The sequence below is a fragment of the Stegodyphus dumicola genome, chromosome 1, assembly GCF_044657685.1.
Source record: "Stegodyphus dumicola isolate Sdum_Otavi_A_Nest chromosome 1, ASM4465768v1".
NCBI lineage: Eukaryota > Metazoa > Arthropoda > Arachnida > Araneae > Eresidae > Stegodyphus > Stegodyphus dumicola.
The window spans coordinates 175,171,042-175,186,248 of record NC_140768.1 but is presented as its reverse complement, the minus strand read 5'-3'; the positions used below and the strand labels follow the sequence as shown (position 1 = coordinate 175,186,248).

General features: G+C 32.8%; 1 protein-coding gene across 2 annotated transcripts in view; it reads left to right on the top strand.

Annotated features, from left to right (window-relative positions):
- The first annotated feature begins 211 nt into the window (after positions 1-211).
- LOC118190646 (CD109 antigen-like) overlaps positions 212-15,207 on the top strand; it is a 418,585-nt gene continuing 403,589 nt past the window's right edge. For both annotated transcript variants that reach the window (XM_085823099.1, XM_085823094.1), the window contains exon 1: positions 212-512. The gene's annotated coding sequence lies outside the window, so the exon portion shown is untranslated. The remainder of the gene's footprint in view (positions 513-15,207) is intronic.

Here is a 15,207-nt window from a genome sequence, read left to right as displayed (position 1 = left end):
TCCTTGGAAGGATAAGCCTTTCCGCAGCTTATGAAATTTTCACGCTGACTAAGTCAAATCATAAACCTGAAACTCTCCCGCCAAAACCTGAAAAAGGGGAATGAAAGTATACCGATCACGTGACGTCGCTCGCCCCCCTTTACAACTCCACTCAGCCGGCTCACGAAAAGCCGGTGTTACGTCGAGTTCAGAACTCGCGCTGACTGCGGACGAAAAACTCGGCCGCTAAAAGTTTCCGCAGACGACTTCCAAGAGCAATGGCTTTTCGAGCGAGCAATTGGTGATAATTCGATTTGACTAATCTTACCCACTATCGAACCATCTCATACCTACTTGAAGCGGCATTATTTGAAGATGTAAAACATTGATGTTTTAACTTGAAAAAAAGTTCTTTGAGTTAGAACAATTTGAATACTGCGTCAAGTTCTTTTGGATCGCACTGATCTAGTGAAGGAACTTTTTTTCCATCAGAACTGTTCATAATCTAACCGAGGGCTAACCTCTAACAGAAGGTAAGGTTACTTTAAAAGTTTGTTTTAAAAATGATGAACTGAAATTTTTACGACAAATACACACATTAGTAATTGCTCTGACACTTTTTTATTATTTGGAATAAAGTAAAAAAGTACTTTTGTCCCAAAAAAGCCCAAGATTAATTTTGATTTGTTGAGTATATTTTGATCCAAATATGAAAAGTTATTTTTGTAATTTTTTATCTATTTTATAATACTTAAATTTGAATTCTTTTATCTTAGCCTAATTAATTTAATACTGCTTCTCCTGTATCTCGATTTATGCACTTATATTTATTTTCAAACTTTTATTATTATTAAGTGTACTTATCAAAATTGTTACTGACTATTTTAAGAGATGACATTTCGCGCCTTGCTGTCTTTTTATTGTATTTTGTTGAAATACAATTTATTTTAAAGCATTTTTTTAATCATAACAGTATACGGCATTTAGAATAATAAAGTGATCAAAGTATTTTATTCTCATACTTAGCATCTATCAAAAGAGAGAAAGCTGGACACATGTACTGAGTGTGTTGTGAAAACATATGTATTTATTTATATGAAAGGATATGTATAATATGAAAAACTTTCGAACTACAGTTTATTTTATTATATACACAGTGTCTCGCAAAAGTTATGGGACACTTGTGCTTTACGAAAGAAAACTGTAGTAAAATAAATTAAAAAAAAACATGTAAAAATTTTTTGTGGGTATCTTTCAAACTTAAATTTAGTAACAATTATTACATAACATACATTTTCTCAAAATATTAAAATAGTAATTTAATAAAAATACAATTGTTTAGAACTGAGCAGAAAATGGCTCACTTAAGTGATGGGACACTACGTACTATGCAACAAAAATCGTCTGAAGTAAGCAATAAAAATATCTTTTGGGGTATTTATTTTTACTCAAAAGCAATTGCCAATAATTTATAAAATCGTCTGCAGTATTTCTCTACAGTTTGTTTTGAAATTTTTGTGTTTTTCAGCTCTGTGCAGCCATGAATGCTAAGCGAAAAGAAACTCTGCCTGGAATTCGAAAATTAGTTATTAATTTGCACATTGAACGTGGAAAATCTATTAGAGAAGCTACTGAAACAGTGAACTTCAGTAATTCAACAGTTTTCAATATCATTAAACGATATAAAAAGAATCATATGATTCAGGATAAAAGAAGACCTGTCCGACCATCAAAGCTATCCAATGGAATGAAGCGAATTATCGTTCGAAATATTAAAAAAAAAAATCCAAGAATGAGTGCTTCTAAAGTTGCTGCTGATTTACAAGCATTATATGGAGTAATTGTTAATTCTGAGACTATTAGAAGAGTAATTCGATCTACTGGATATCACGGTAGAGCAGCCTGGAAAAAATTCTTCGTAAGTGAAAAGAATAGAAAGCTCAGACTGGCTTTCGCAAAATCCAACATAAATAAGAATTCTGATTACTGGAATGAAGTTATATTTGCTGATGAGAGTAAATTTAATATTGGTTCTGACGGTAGAATCTTGGTGTGGAGAAAACCCAGGGAAGAATTTCGCAAACAGAACTTGGTGCCAACAGTAAAACATGGTGGAGGAGGAGTTATGGTATGGGGGTGTATGTCGTCCGCTGGAGTTGGTAATCTTGTTTTTATTGACAGTATAATGGATCAGTACAAGTATATTGACATTTTAAATCAAAATTTGAAATCTTCAGCACGAAAATTGAACCTTCATAACGATTTTAAATTCTACCAGGACAATGACCCCAAGCACAGTGCTTTGAACGTTAGATTCTGGCTGCTGTATAACTGTCCTGAAATAATAAAAACACCCCCACAATCTCCACAATATGCTCCTCCACAATCCCATAGAGAATATTTGGCAAGAATTGGAATCAAGAATTCACAAACACACCATTTCTTCAAAACAACAATTAAAATCGGTGCTTCAAGAAGAATGGGGTAAAATCACTCCAGAAATCACAAAAAAATTAGTCGAATCCATCCCAAGAAGATTAAATCATGTTATAAAAGTAAAAGGAATTCAACAAAATATTAAAACCTTTTAAAAAGTAAAATTTTTGGATAAATATTTGATGGAAAAGTAAGTGTCCCATCACTTAAGTGAGCCATTTTCTGCTCCGTTCTAAACAATTGTATGTTTATTAAATTAATATTTTAATATTTTGAGAAAATGTATGTTATGTAATAATTGTTACTAAATTTAAGTATGAAACACACCCACAAAAAATTTTACATGTTTTTTAAATTTATTTTATTGCAGTTTCCTTTTGTAAAGCACAAGTGTCCCATCACTTATTTGAGACACTGTATATTCTTTTTTCGTTAAAAAGACTGATTGCCTAAAACTTTTTCTTCTGAATTTTCAAGGCAATAAATTGTTCTTATAAAGCATATTACGCAACATATGCAGCATTAAATTTTTTTAAGAATAATATTACGGGCGGAGCATGACTTACACGATTCAAAATTTCACGTTGAGTAGCAATATATTAGAGTTTTGATATTTTTACATAACACGGACAATGCTAGTATAACAAAAGTATTATAGTTTTGATATTTTATAGTTCCACTTATTTTATTTAAAACCTATTGTAATGTGTGTTAAGTATCTAAAGTTCTTTTCCAAGCTATAAATAATTAATACGGCTTACATTCAGTGCTATGAGTTTATCTTAAAAAACTAAAGGCGTAAAATTTTATTGATAGAAGTAATGTTAAAAAAAAAAAATTTTGAAAGCCTTCAGCTTTTACATTACGCCCAAAGGAGCATTTTTTTAACGTTTTCTGTGTTACCTTTATTTATTAAATGTCATGTTCTTCGCACTTAAACCATAAAACTCGGTTCAACATCAATATCGCAAAATAATTTTAAAATGCGCATATCTTTAGAATTTCCGATACGCAGTCTCGCACGCTGGAGATAATTCTTTTTTTTCCCCGTACAGTGCCATAGCTCGCTTTGAAATTTGAAGTTTCTTAATCAAAAACTCATAAATGCTTTACAAAATATGAAATAGATAATAAAACATTCCAAATTTGGGCTTCCAGATGCCTATATTCGGGTGGAAATATACGTTATTCAAAATTCGATGGCTCTATGTACCGTTGTTTTATCACAATGCGAGAAGCATGCATTCATTCATGCAGATTCTTCATTATTTCATTTCTTTAAATATAATGCAGTGTTCTAATATTTGGTGGCAACAATTTGAAAAGTGAATCAACGTTTGTAAGTAAATCAACGCAAAATACTGTAAATCGTAGAAACTGCATATAGAAACTTTGAATCAGATTAATTTTAATTATTGAACAGTGAAAATCAACTCTTTATTAGTTTTATCGTCGTTTAAATTGTGATAATGCATAAATAGGAAAATGCCAAGATGATATTTCACAGAAGTAGAGAAAATTTGGCTCAGTTTTTTAACATGCCAATTGAAATTCTTTGAAAAATATTTTTTAAACTTAAGTTTTCGCACTTTTTACACCGTAAAATGGTACCCTTTTATATACTTGCATCCGATTCAGTTAAACATTTTTCTTTTTTTTTTCCTAGTTGAAGAAAAATATATGTTACAATGGAATAATCCTGTATAGGTTTTCTGGCTTATTCCTTTTTAACAGCATTCATGTCCAACTCGTACATGCTGTTCCACTTATTAACTATTTCGTAAATCTAATAGCTAGAATGGTATTAAGTAACTGTTGAATAATTATTTTAAATTTTAAATTTTATTATTTTTAGCTTCTGTGATTTCCTTCTCAAGAACTGAAAATAAAAACAAGTGTTACTTATTTTCGCTAAAAATGGTTCAGATCCTCATAAGTAGCAATTAAAACATATGCATTATTACGAAAAATAATAAATTTAAATATTTTTAATAATATTTTTGAGATAAGAAACATTAACAGATGAACAGTTAGGCTGCAATATTTCTTTAAACTAATTCTTTATTTTTAGTCCAAAGGGATTTGCATTTTGCGTCGGACTCCTATAAATGACGGTTCACTTTTCAAACTGTTGCCACAAAGTCTTAGAGTCCTGCATTATATTTGAAGAAATTAAATATTGAAAAACCTGCATAAATGTATGTATATTTCTCGCATTGTGATAAAACAACGGTATCTAGAGCCATCCAGTTTTGAATGACGTAATCCTACCGCGAATATGGGCATCTGAAAACCCAAATTTGAAATTTGGAATTTGTTTTATTATCGATTTCATATTTTATAAAACTTTAACTAATTTTTGATTAACAAGCTCAACAATTTCAAAGTGAGCAATAGCAACATCTACGGCGGGGGGGGGGGGGGGAACTACTTTTTTTTTTTATCTCCAGAGCGTCGAATTGCGTATCGGAAATTCTAAAGATAGACTCATTTTAAAATTATTTTGCGACATTTCTATTGCAATAAATTTTACGATTTAAGTGCAAAGAACATTATATTTAATAAATAAAGGTAACACACAAAATGTTAAAAAAAAAAAAAAAAAAAAAAAAAACGCCGCTTTGGACGTAATTCAAAATCTGAAACATTTCAGATTTATTTTTTATGTTAATTCTTTTCTCTACCTCCTATTCATTCTTCCAGCCTTTATCATAATGCAAATTAATTTGATTTTAAATAATGAATGCATTTGTAATACAGGCGCTGTGACAATTATCCAGTATAGAGTATTGCTGCTTTGAGACAGCGAGTCGCCAATGAATTTTTGTCTCTGTTAGAGCGTAGAAATGATTTGCATTGTCAGAAGAGTTGATAGATGAAATTTAATTTTATATTTTATTCTTCTAAATATTATCTGAGTTCCTGAAACTTGTAGTGATAACAGTGATTAGTTAATTTTGAGTTGTACTAGCAGTTTTAACATACCTTTTAGTTAAGTTATACCTGTAGTCTATATTACTGAGTTTGAGATAGGCATCCATCTAATGTGAAGACGAAAGGTCATCAAAACAAGGAAAGATTAAACCAGTTTAATAAGATAGTTAATTAGGTTTAGTTTTACCAGCTGTACACCTATTAATTTCTTTCTCTGCTTTTAGAATTTTTTCAAAAAAATTCAGCACAGACAAAACAGAAATGAAAATTAAATGACAGAAATGAATATTATGCACTATGACAGAAAGTCAGTTTTGAAATATATGAGTTGTGTTTTATGTTTTTAAAAACTGAATTTATTACTGTTTCATTGATTCGAAAGCGAAATTAGCTTTACAGATGTGATAAAAGCACGCAAAAGGGGACTTTAAAAAATAGCCAGTTATTAAATATTTATAAAAAAAACATTTAAAAATATTTAAAATGAAAATCTTTAAATTACGTCCAAAGAGGCGTTTTTTTTTTTTTTTTTTTTTTTTTTTTTTTTTTTTTTTTTAAACATTTTGTGTGTTACCTTTATTTATTAAATATCATGTTCTTCGCACTGAAATCTTTAAATTCAATTCAAGAGCAATATCGCGAAATAATTTTAAATTGAGCATATCTTTAGAATTTCGGATACACAGTCTCGCGCGCTGGAGATAAAAATGTATTTTCTGTACAACGTTGCCATTGCTCGCTTTGAAATCCTTGAGCTTGTTCATTAAAAATTCGTTAAAGTTTTACAAAATTTGAAATCGATAATAAAACAAATTCCAAATTTCAAATTTGGGCTTCCAGATGCCCTCGCAGTAGGATTACATCATTCAAAATTGGATGGCTCCAGGTACCGTCGTTTTATCACAATCCGAGAAAGATACCTACATTTATGCAGATTCTTCATTATTTAATTTCTTCAAATATAATACAGGGCGATAATATTTGGTGGCAATAGTTTGAAAAGTGAAACGTACATGCAGAGTGATTCGACCCAAAATCGCAAAACGAAAACAATAGTCCCTGAGGGACAAAGCTCATTTGGACGAATTATTCGAGACTTGGTTTTTAATTCCAGGACTTACGTTCAGTTTTGATTTGGATTTATTCGTATGAATATGCAGTGTATCTGTAACGGTTTTAACTCTAAATGTTTTCAATGAGGCCCAAGTAAAGCACGTTAATAATCATTGCCATGTAATATTTAATGGTCATGATTAGTAACATGTCTCAATATTTTTTCCCTTCTTGCTGAAAGCATATCAGCGGTTAGGTCTCTGAACACTGGTAGTTCATTCGGAGGTTCAAATCCCGGCAAACGGGTTGGCTGCATGGGCGTTTTCGTGGCTTTCCTTATGCACAACGTGTATACGACCGACTTTTTCTTAGTAAGTCGTCCATGAAGGCATCCCTGCCTGTGAGGAAGATAGCCTTCGAGTGCTATGCCGTAATTATAAACAACCCAACCTTCTTACTCAAAAGAAGTTGAAGTGTAATTATTTGATTGAGTCCGTTCAGCTGACTTTTACGCATCAAAGGAAAAAAAAAGAAAAGCAAAAGGAATTCAATCGAAATAGTAACTTTAATTTTTATATCAGTTCATTACCAGTAACAGATGTGAGTGTTTTACTTATAACACAGAGGCAAATCGACAGTCATGTTACGTAACGCGGAAACGAGGCAGTGTCCATTCAAAATTCCTCCACGAAAGCATCCCACCCCTTCGCAAACACGCTTGTGGACATCACAATTCAAACATCAACTTCCTTATCGTAAAGATTTGTTAAAAATTATCAAAATTTGAGCCATTCAATCAAAATTTTATTGCTTCTTAATGCTCAGTCTTTTAATCAGTAACAACAGATATCAGTTACATAGAAAACAAGCATAATTCTGTTTGAATATTTCATCCGTAGGGAAGTATACTTTAAGGGATTTCAGTTAGGTTAATTAATTATAGAAAGTATGCGAGAGTTGTCCGTTTAAAGTGAAATGTGCCTTCACGGAGGATTTTTCTCAGGCGATTTGGATTCATTACATTGTGGCAGAGGAACAGGGGGCTGTTTGCTTAAGGGACGAAATGTCTTTATGGAGGACTTTGTGAAGGAAACAGCACTTACGTTTTTATTTACGTTACACATCAGAAAAGCTCGTAAGTTGTAGCGACATTAGGAATTTCTTTTTTATGCTGAGAGTCGTGAAAAATGAGCAATACCCTCGCCGGGAATCGAATCACGGAGCTCTCGAATACGCGCCAGCGTGTTGATTACTGCGTCATGAAGGTATACTAAAAAGGCGGGAGAAATCCTTATAAAGTGTCAACAAAACCAGGATGTTTTCCAGAATTTGAATGCGAAGCATTTACCAGCGATATGCGGTCTTATATGCTCAAAGCGCAGGAGAGCCCTTTAGCGTACATTATAGATATGCAGTACGGAAAAACTGACGTTTTTTATGATTTTGGTCCTAAAACGTCGCAGATATTAGTGCACCTGGAAGAGAACTCGAGAAAACCTAACAGTGTTTTGCACTTTATCATTCAGCCACTTGTGGACTTTCAAGGAAGTAAGCTGAGATTCGTTCATAATCATTGGAGTTATTTTAATTCGACGGTTTACTTGGTTTTATTGAGAAATATTCGAAAATTTGTATAAAAGCATTGTTCACTTGTATATAACTTCTGGTATATTTGTTTATATATTTATAGCATTGTTTTTGTACTCAGAAATATCGCAACAGAAAGATATGCATTTAATTTCATACACGCGTGTTTGTGGATGGGTATAGTTGTGTTCAAGGATTTGGAAAAGACGTTACAGAAAAATTATGAACTATTAAGTATTTTGGTCGCTTATTTAAAACATCTTTGTAAAAGGAACTATCGCTGACCAAAAAAAAAATTTAATTATTATTTGGATAATTTTACTGAAAATTTATTAGTCATGTTTTTGAATTTCCTTTAAAATAGTATGTTGTTTGTCGTTTTAATATAAAAAATTTAAGGCATTGTTGCTATGTAAATTTGCTGGATTTATTGTAAAAATATGTGCTTCGTTTAAAAGCGGACTGAGAAACTTACAGCGCACATAAACAAAACATATAGCAGCTGCGATAAAGAAACGTTTTGTAAGTAAAACCCATGATCTTTGAATAATGCTGGGACAGTAGAAGCCAGTACATATAACTGCAGTGTTGATATTGCTCGAGTAGTCGCTTTGTGCAGTGTGGCAATGTGAAATGATCTTGACTTTCATTTGCATTACACTATATTCTCACATCACCCCTTCCCGGATTATACAGTAGTAAGTAGCCCAGAACCAAAGGTAGGCAGGGGATCGATTCCCACGTAAAGCTTGACAGTATAGCTGCGTGTTCCCCTTCTCGCGGTTGTAATATCGGCCTATCCATATCAGCTTTCTTGGTGATGACTGCTGGGTTCCGCCTTTCCGGCAGTTGCTTCCCGTCTGGCCATTAAACGTAAATAAATAAATAAAATTTAAAACACTCTGCATAATTTTACGTAATTTTTATTATGTTCGTGCACATTGAAGCCATTATCAACTGATACTGTTAAATATTTGCATAATTGTCTGTAATAACGGTAACCGCCGTCAATAAAAGGTGGTGCTTTTCTTGGTAGCGGCGCAGTTCATTTTCAGTTCGAAGCAGAGCAGACCTGCCCAGAGGAGATTTGAGGGGATGATGGTTTCCAGTTCCAGTCCAGCCTGGGTTCCGGTCCAGTCCAGCCTGGGTTCCAGTTCCAGTCCAATCTGGGTTCCAGTCCAGTCCAGTTCCAGTCAGGGGTTTTTGAGTCCAGTTCAACTTAAATGGGGAGGTATGCCAGAGGGACCAGACGGATTTTTGTCCTTATAAGATGTGTTCTTTACCTCAGTCGCCAAATAGCTGACAGTTCAAGGCATTCCTAGGAATTTGAATGTGCGGGTATTTTTCCACCTAAGATGTTAAGTTTGTTCATGATGTTAAGTTATTATCATTTGGAAGTTTTAGCTGAATAAACCTTTAAGTTTTGGGCAAGGTTTGTGTTCTTCAGAAAATTAAGATTCGAAGTTAGATATATAAAATAACATTAACATAGGTTTTAACGTGAAGAAACAACAGATACTATTACACTCATTGCGATTATATCTGGTTTTATATCCACTTTACTTACTACACTGCAGTGGAAAAGTTATATTTAAAGGCATTTAATGACTCAGGATATACAAAAATCAAAACTTTAAAAATTTCTATTTCATTCGATTTTATAAGACATGGTAAAAAAAAATCAGCATAGAATTGCATGGAACTACTTTTTTATTTATTTATTTATTTTAAGAAATTTCATTTTTCAGATTCTTCAACTGAAATTATGTCCACCAGACCACGATATGATGAAATATTAGGCTCTGCTTTTGAACTATCACTGCGAAAATTTAATATTGTATTATACTTACGTGTTACGAAAATGAACATTTTAGAAACATGTGTATGTTCACATTTTCGAAGAAGTGAAGAAGAAAGCTGTAACAAAACCGCATTCGACGATTCAGTTATGGTGATTAACAGTATTTGAAGAAACAAAGCAGTTTCCGATATGCGGATGAATGCAGATGACAAAAGCAATGTTGACTTAATTTTCTCTTTTCATTTCAGCATGTTTAAATCTTTTTCTCCCCGTCTACTTTCCACGAAATTATGCGAAACAGTTATTTTGTTAGAGGCTGTTGGATGTAATCCAAAAACCAAAACTGTCTTTTCAAAGGCTTGGTGCGGCGAAAGAGAAAAGTGCTGTTTTCAATGAAAGCGTAGGACACTGACCGAGCTTCAAATGTTTGTTTATGCACCTTACAACCTATGCGTATTTAATACTGTAACAGTCATGCTACAGGTATCCTCTTTTGACAGAACTTTTTTATATGCGTATCGGCTGTGGAAAAAAAAACTGTGTGTGTAAATCACGCCTGTACCTCTGCGACCTTGAGACGGATAAGGCTAGGGAATAACGACAAAAGTATACAGTTTCGACTGAGCGATTAAAAGCGCTAAGTAGTGGTAGTTAGATTCATTATTGCTTTAGTTCAGGCGACACGATTGAGTGCATGGCCATTTTTTTTACCAAACTGAAATTTTCGTTCTTAATTATATAAAATACAGAAAAAAGTTTTTAAAAAAAATCTGAAAGATTTCAGATTTAAAAAATCCAAAGGGGCTTTTTTTTTTTCTTACATTCTGTGTGTTACCTTTATTTATTAAATATCATGTTCTTTGCGTTTAAGCCATAAAATTCAGTTCAACAGCGATATCACAAAGTAGTTTTAAAAGGAGCATGTCTTTACAGTTTCCGATACAGAGTCTCGGGCGCTGGAGATAAAAATGTTTTTTTCTGTGCAACGTTGCCATTGCTCGCTTTGAAATCCTTGAGTTTGTTACGCAAAAATTCTTTAAAGTTTTACAAAATATGAAATCGATAATAAAACCAATTCCAAATTTTAAATTTGGGCTTTCAGATGCCCATATTCGCGGTAGGATTACCATCATTCAAAATTGGATGTCTCTAGATACCGTTGTTTTATCACAGTGCTTTAAATAAACATACATTTATGCAGATTTTTCATTATTTAATTTCTTAAAATATAATGCAGGACTCTAACGCTTTGTGGCAACAGTTTGAAAAGTGAAACGGATATTCAGAGTGATTCGACGCAAAATCGCAACACGAAAGCAATAGTCCCTCAGGTACAAAGCCTCTTTGGAATAATAAAAATTTTCTCAAGCGGAATCGTAACTTCTTTTGGGTAAAAAACCCGTAAAAAAGATCTTAAGTTACATTTATCTAAAAATCTTGAAATCATGATTAAAAAAAAATCTAGTTTACTCGAAAAGTCAAAAAATTTGTTTATGAAGTTATTTGTTTTGTCAAATTTATTCATTCATTTCACGGAAGGAAGATTTAACGGAAATTGACTTTTGTGCGTGTTTAACAACTACGAATGTTTGATGACGCAAACACTTTCGCCAAGAACCAACCTAAAACTAAGTATATCTAATAAATAAATCTGTTGTCTAGAATTTACTAATCTTATTCTATGTGATTGTTTTGATTTGTTAATTTAATTAGTTTTAGTTCTTATCACTTCCAAGTTAAGAAAGTAAAACAAAATTGCTACCAAACGTGACTTTATAGTAATTAAGAGTTTTTCCTCCACTGAAACAAATTAATTTAAAAATCATTTCCTTTCAGGAAGTAATTGGAGTAAATCAGTTACTGGTAGAACTGTAGAAAAAATATTAAGCCAGATTTTTTTGTAATTGTTCCTATGACGCACATGCAAAAACACTTTATTTTAAATGCTTCTTAACAACACTTTTTTAAATATTTCATTTGTGAACATTAGAGGTTCAACTATTAAATAAATTGGTTTAGCATAAGATATTAGTTTTAATAATAATTTTATTATTGGAATAAGATATTAGTTTCTGACGCTAAAAGAAAAAAAAAGGCCTCATCTTTAGGTATATGGTGAAACTTTACTATAATTAGTGACAAACTAAGTTGAAATTTGTCAGTAACTCTAACCTTCGAAAACAGTTTTTTTTATTAAAATTTCTTCTGTTATTTCGTATAGCTCATTATTTATATAAGATCATATTCACTCTTATGTAAATGACATAGATTTTGTTAGAAAATTGTTATTGATTCTTTGCTCAGATTTAAGCTGGTGTTTATACAATACACTGCCGTTTTTAATGTTTATAAATCATGTAACTAGTAGAAATGAAAAGCTGTCAGTCGGGCAAGTAAGGTGATGTTCATAAAAGCTCATTAGGTATAATATTTATTTTATTAAATACCGTCGAATGTTATGTTATTATCTCGTATAAGATAAAAATAGTTGAAAAAACTAGCTTTTATTTCGATGACAGCTTGTTCAAAATGACAAACACTCTAAAAACTCACAAAAACATATGATGCACTTTTGTAAATAAAAGAGGCTATTTTGACGTTATAAAAATAACTTAAATTCATTTGTATTGAATTAAAAATGTAAACAAACCATTATGATTGAACCTCATTATTATTTACAAAATGTATTATTCTGAACTATTAAAGCAGTTTAGAAAATTAATAAAATTTTAGTGAGATACCGCAGCTTGTTATTTTGAGCGCTTAGGAACAACGGTTCAAACGGTAGTCCATGATATCAAAAATTTTAAGTTATAAGGTATTTCTTCCGCCTTCCTAGCATGCCTTTTGGGGTATGGTGGTCAGCATGCTGGGCCGGTATTTCCACAGGCCCGTGGTTCGATTCCCGGCGAAGGCGTTTGCTAATTTTTCATCTTGTTTGCTTCCAAAAATACAAAGTTACTTATAAACTTCTTATGCTGTCTCTATTTAAAACATTTGTTCAATTAAATGGTGGTGTGGTGTGTGGTGTATTTAATTATGGCAAAGCACACTAGGGCTATCTGCCTAAGGGGAGAGATGCCTTCGTGGAGGACTTTCTAAGGGAAACTGGCTCGTATACACGTTACACATGGGGAAAACCACGAAAACACCCATGCAGCCATCCCGTTCGCGGAATTCGAACCTCGGACTGAACTACCAGTGTTCAGCGACTTTGCCGCTCGGCCGCTGGTGGGCCTGTTCAATTAAATGAACCGCAGTAGATGGTATAAGAAAAGTAAAGAACAGTAGATGATTGAAGGACATTTTCTTTTGTTTATGCAACTAGAGACGCTTTTTTTATCTATGTGTAACCGGAACTTAATTCAGTTTCTTTAAACTGGAGTTTTCTGTCTATGACCGTTCTTTTTTAAAATTTAATTTATCCTCTCTCTCTTTGTTTTCAATACACCAGACCTTTTGAGAAGCACTGGTATCAAATCCATGACTCTTTCTCAGTGATTAAAATTTGCTGTAGAATTCCTCTTTCGGAAAGGAAAATAAATATCATTCGGAAAAAAATATCTTTTTTTTTTATTATTATTAGCTCATGCATCACTTATTGATTACGGTTTTTTATTTTACGAGTGACTGCTAGGCATTCGGATACGGCTGAGTAGTGGACATTCAACTTTTGAGCAACCTTCGGTACCATTGGGCGTGGATTTGATTCAGGAATGTCCTTTAATAAAAGAAGAAGTTCTGATAACGGATGAATGTTACTACTGTGGCATTAATTTTGAAGCTTCGAATCAGTTGCAGAACAGTTCTAATGTTGCAAAGCACTGTCTCAGTGTCGCTAGGAAGGCGGGAAAAATCCCTTATATACTCCCCCTTTTAAAGGGCGACTGGAGTTTTTATGAGACCCAATCGCCAAATCCTGGATGAGGAGAATCATCATCTAACATACTTTTAGTTCGGGCGCCATTGTAGGAACATTAGCCATTTTTGGAAGCAAGCAAGATGAAAAATGAGCAACGCCTTAGCCGGGAATCGAACCGCTGACCTCTCAAATACGCGTTGAGCATACAGACCACCACACCACGAAGGCATGCGAAGAAGGCGGGAGAAATATCTTATAAGGTTACTAACTAATTTTCAACTAATGTCGAAACAGAAATTCACAGTATGTGGTCTTTTTTCCTGGCTTTTAGTGTTAATTGCGAAACCGATCATAGTGTGTTAAACTATGTTAATATTAAGCCCTCTCTCTATCTTTATATCATCATCATCGTATAGTGTAATTTAGTTATTACTCTCTGTGGAATTTCCAAACGCTATTTGTGATTGTGTTATTTTGTAAAACAAACAATAAACTTCGCTAAGATTACATTAGTTTTTTTTATTTTCTACGCATGTGAATTTATTAGTCCAAAGAGCAAATTTGCACTGAAGGGACTATTAATTTCGATTTAGCATTTTGCGTTGAAAGCTATAAACGACGAATCACTTTTCAAATTGTTGCCACCAAATATTATCGCCCCGTATTATATTTTAAGAAATTAAGTAATGAAAAATCTGCATGAATGTATGTATGTTTCTCACATTGTGATAAAACAACGGTACCCAGAGCCATCAAAATTTGAATAGCGTAATCTTCCACAGAATATGGGCATGTAAAAGCCCTAATTTGAATTTTAAATTTGTTTTATTATCGATTTCGTAATTTGTAACACTTCAACTAATTTTTTAATTAAAAAAACTAAACGATTTCAAAGCGAGCAATGGCAACACTGTACGAAAAAAACATAATTTATATCTCCAGCGCGCGAGACTGTTTATCGAAAATTCTAAAGATTTTCTCATTTTAAAATTAATTTGCGATATTGCTGTTGAACTGAATTTTATAGTTTGAGTAGGTAGAACATGATATTTAATAAATAAAGGTAATACACAAAACGTTAAATAAAGCCCCCCTTGGACGCAATTTAAAATTTGTAACCATTCAGGATTTATTTTATTTTATTCCATTTTTTAATTAAATAGCTACAGTTTAAAAATTTGATACGTGATTTTGTTTAAGCAAGTCGTAATACGAAAATTCAATTCATGCAAGCAGGTTTTGTCTAAGCTGACGAAGATGTTTCTGTGCAAACAAATCATCCTTGGAGAAATTATGGCCAGACTCTGTGTCAAGAATTGTTTTGAAAGGTCTTGAAAGTGAGGCTGATATTGTAGCAACCGTTGTTTTCTTAGCTATGACCATGCATTTGGAAGTTAATGAAGCAGATGCAAAGGGACTATTATAAGGTATTTCTCCCGCTTCTTAGCAGGCCTTCGTGTTATAGCGGTGAGCACCGGCGCGTATTCGAGAGGTCTATGGTTCGAGTCAGGGAACGGGACATTTATTATCTTTCATCTCTCTTGCTTTCAAAAAA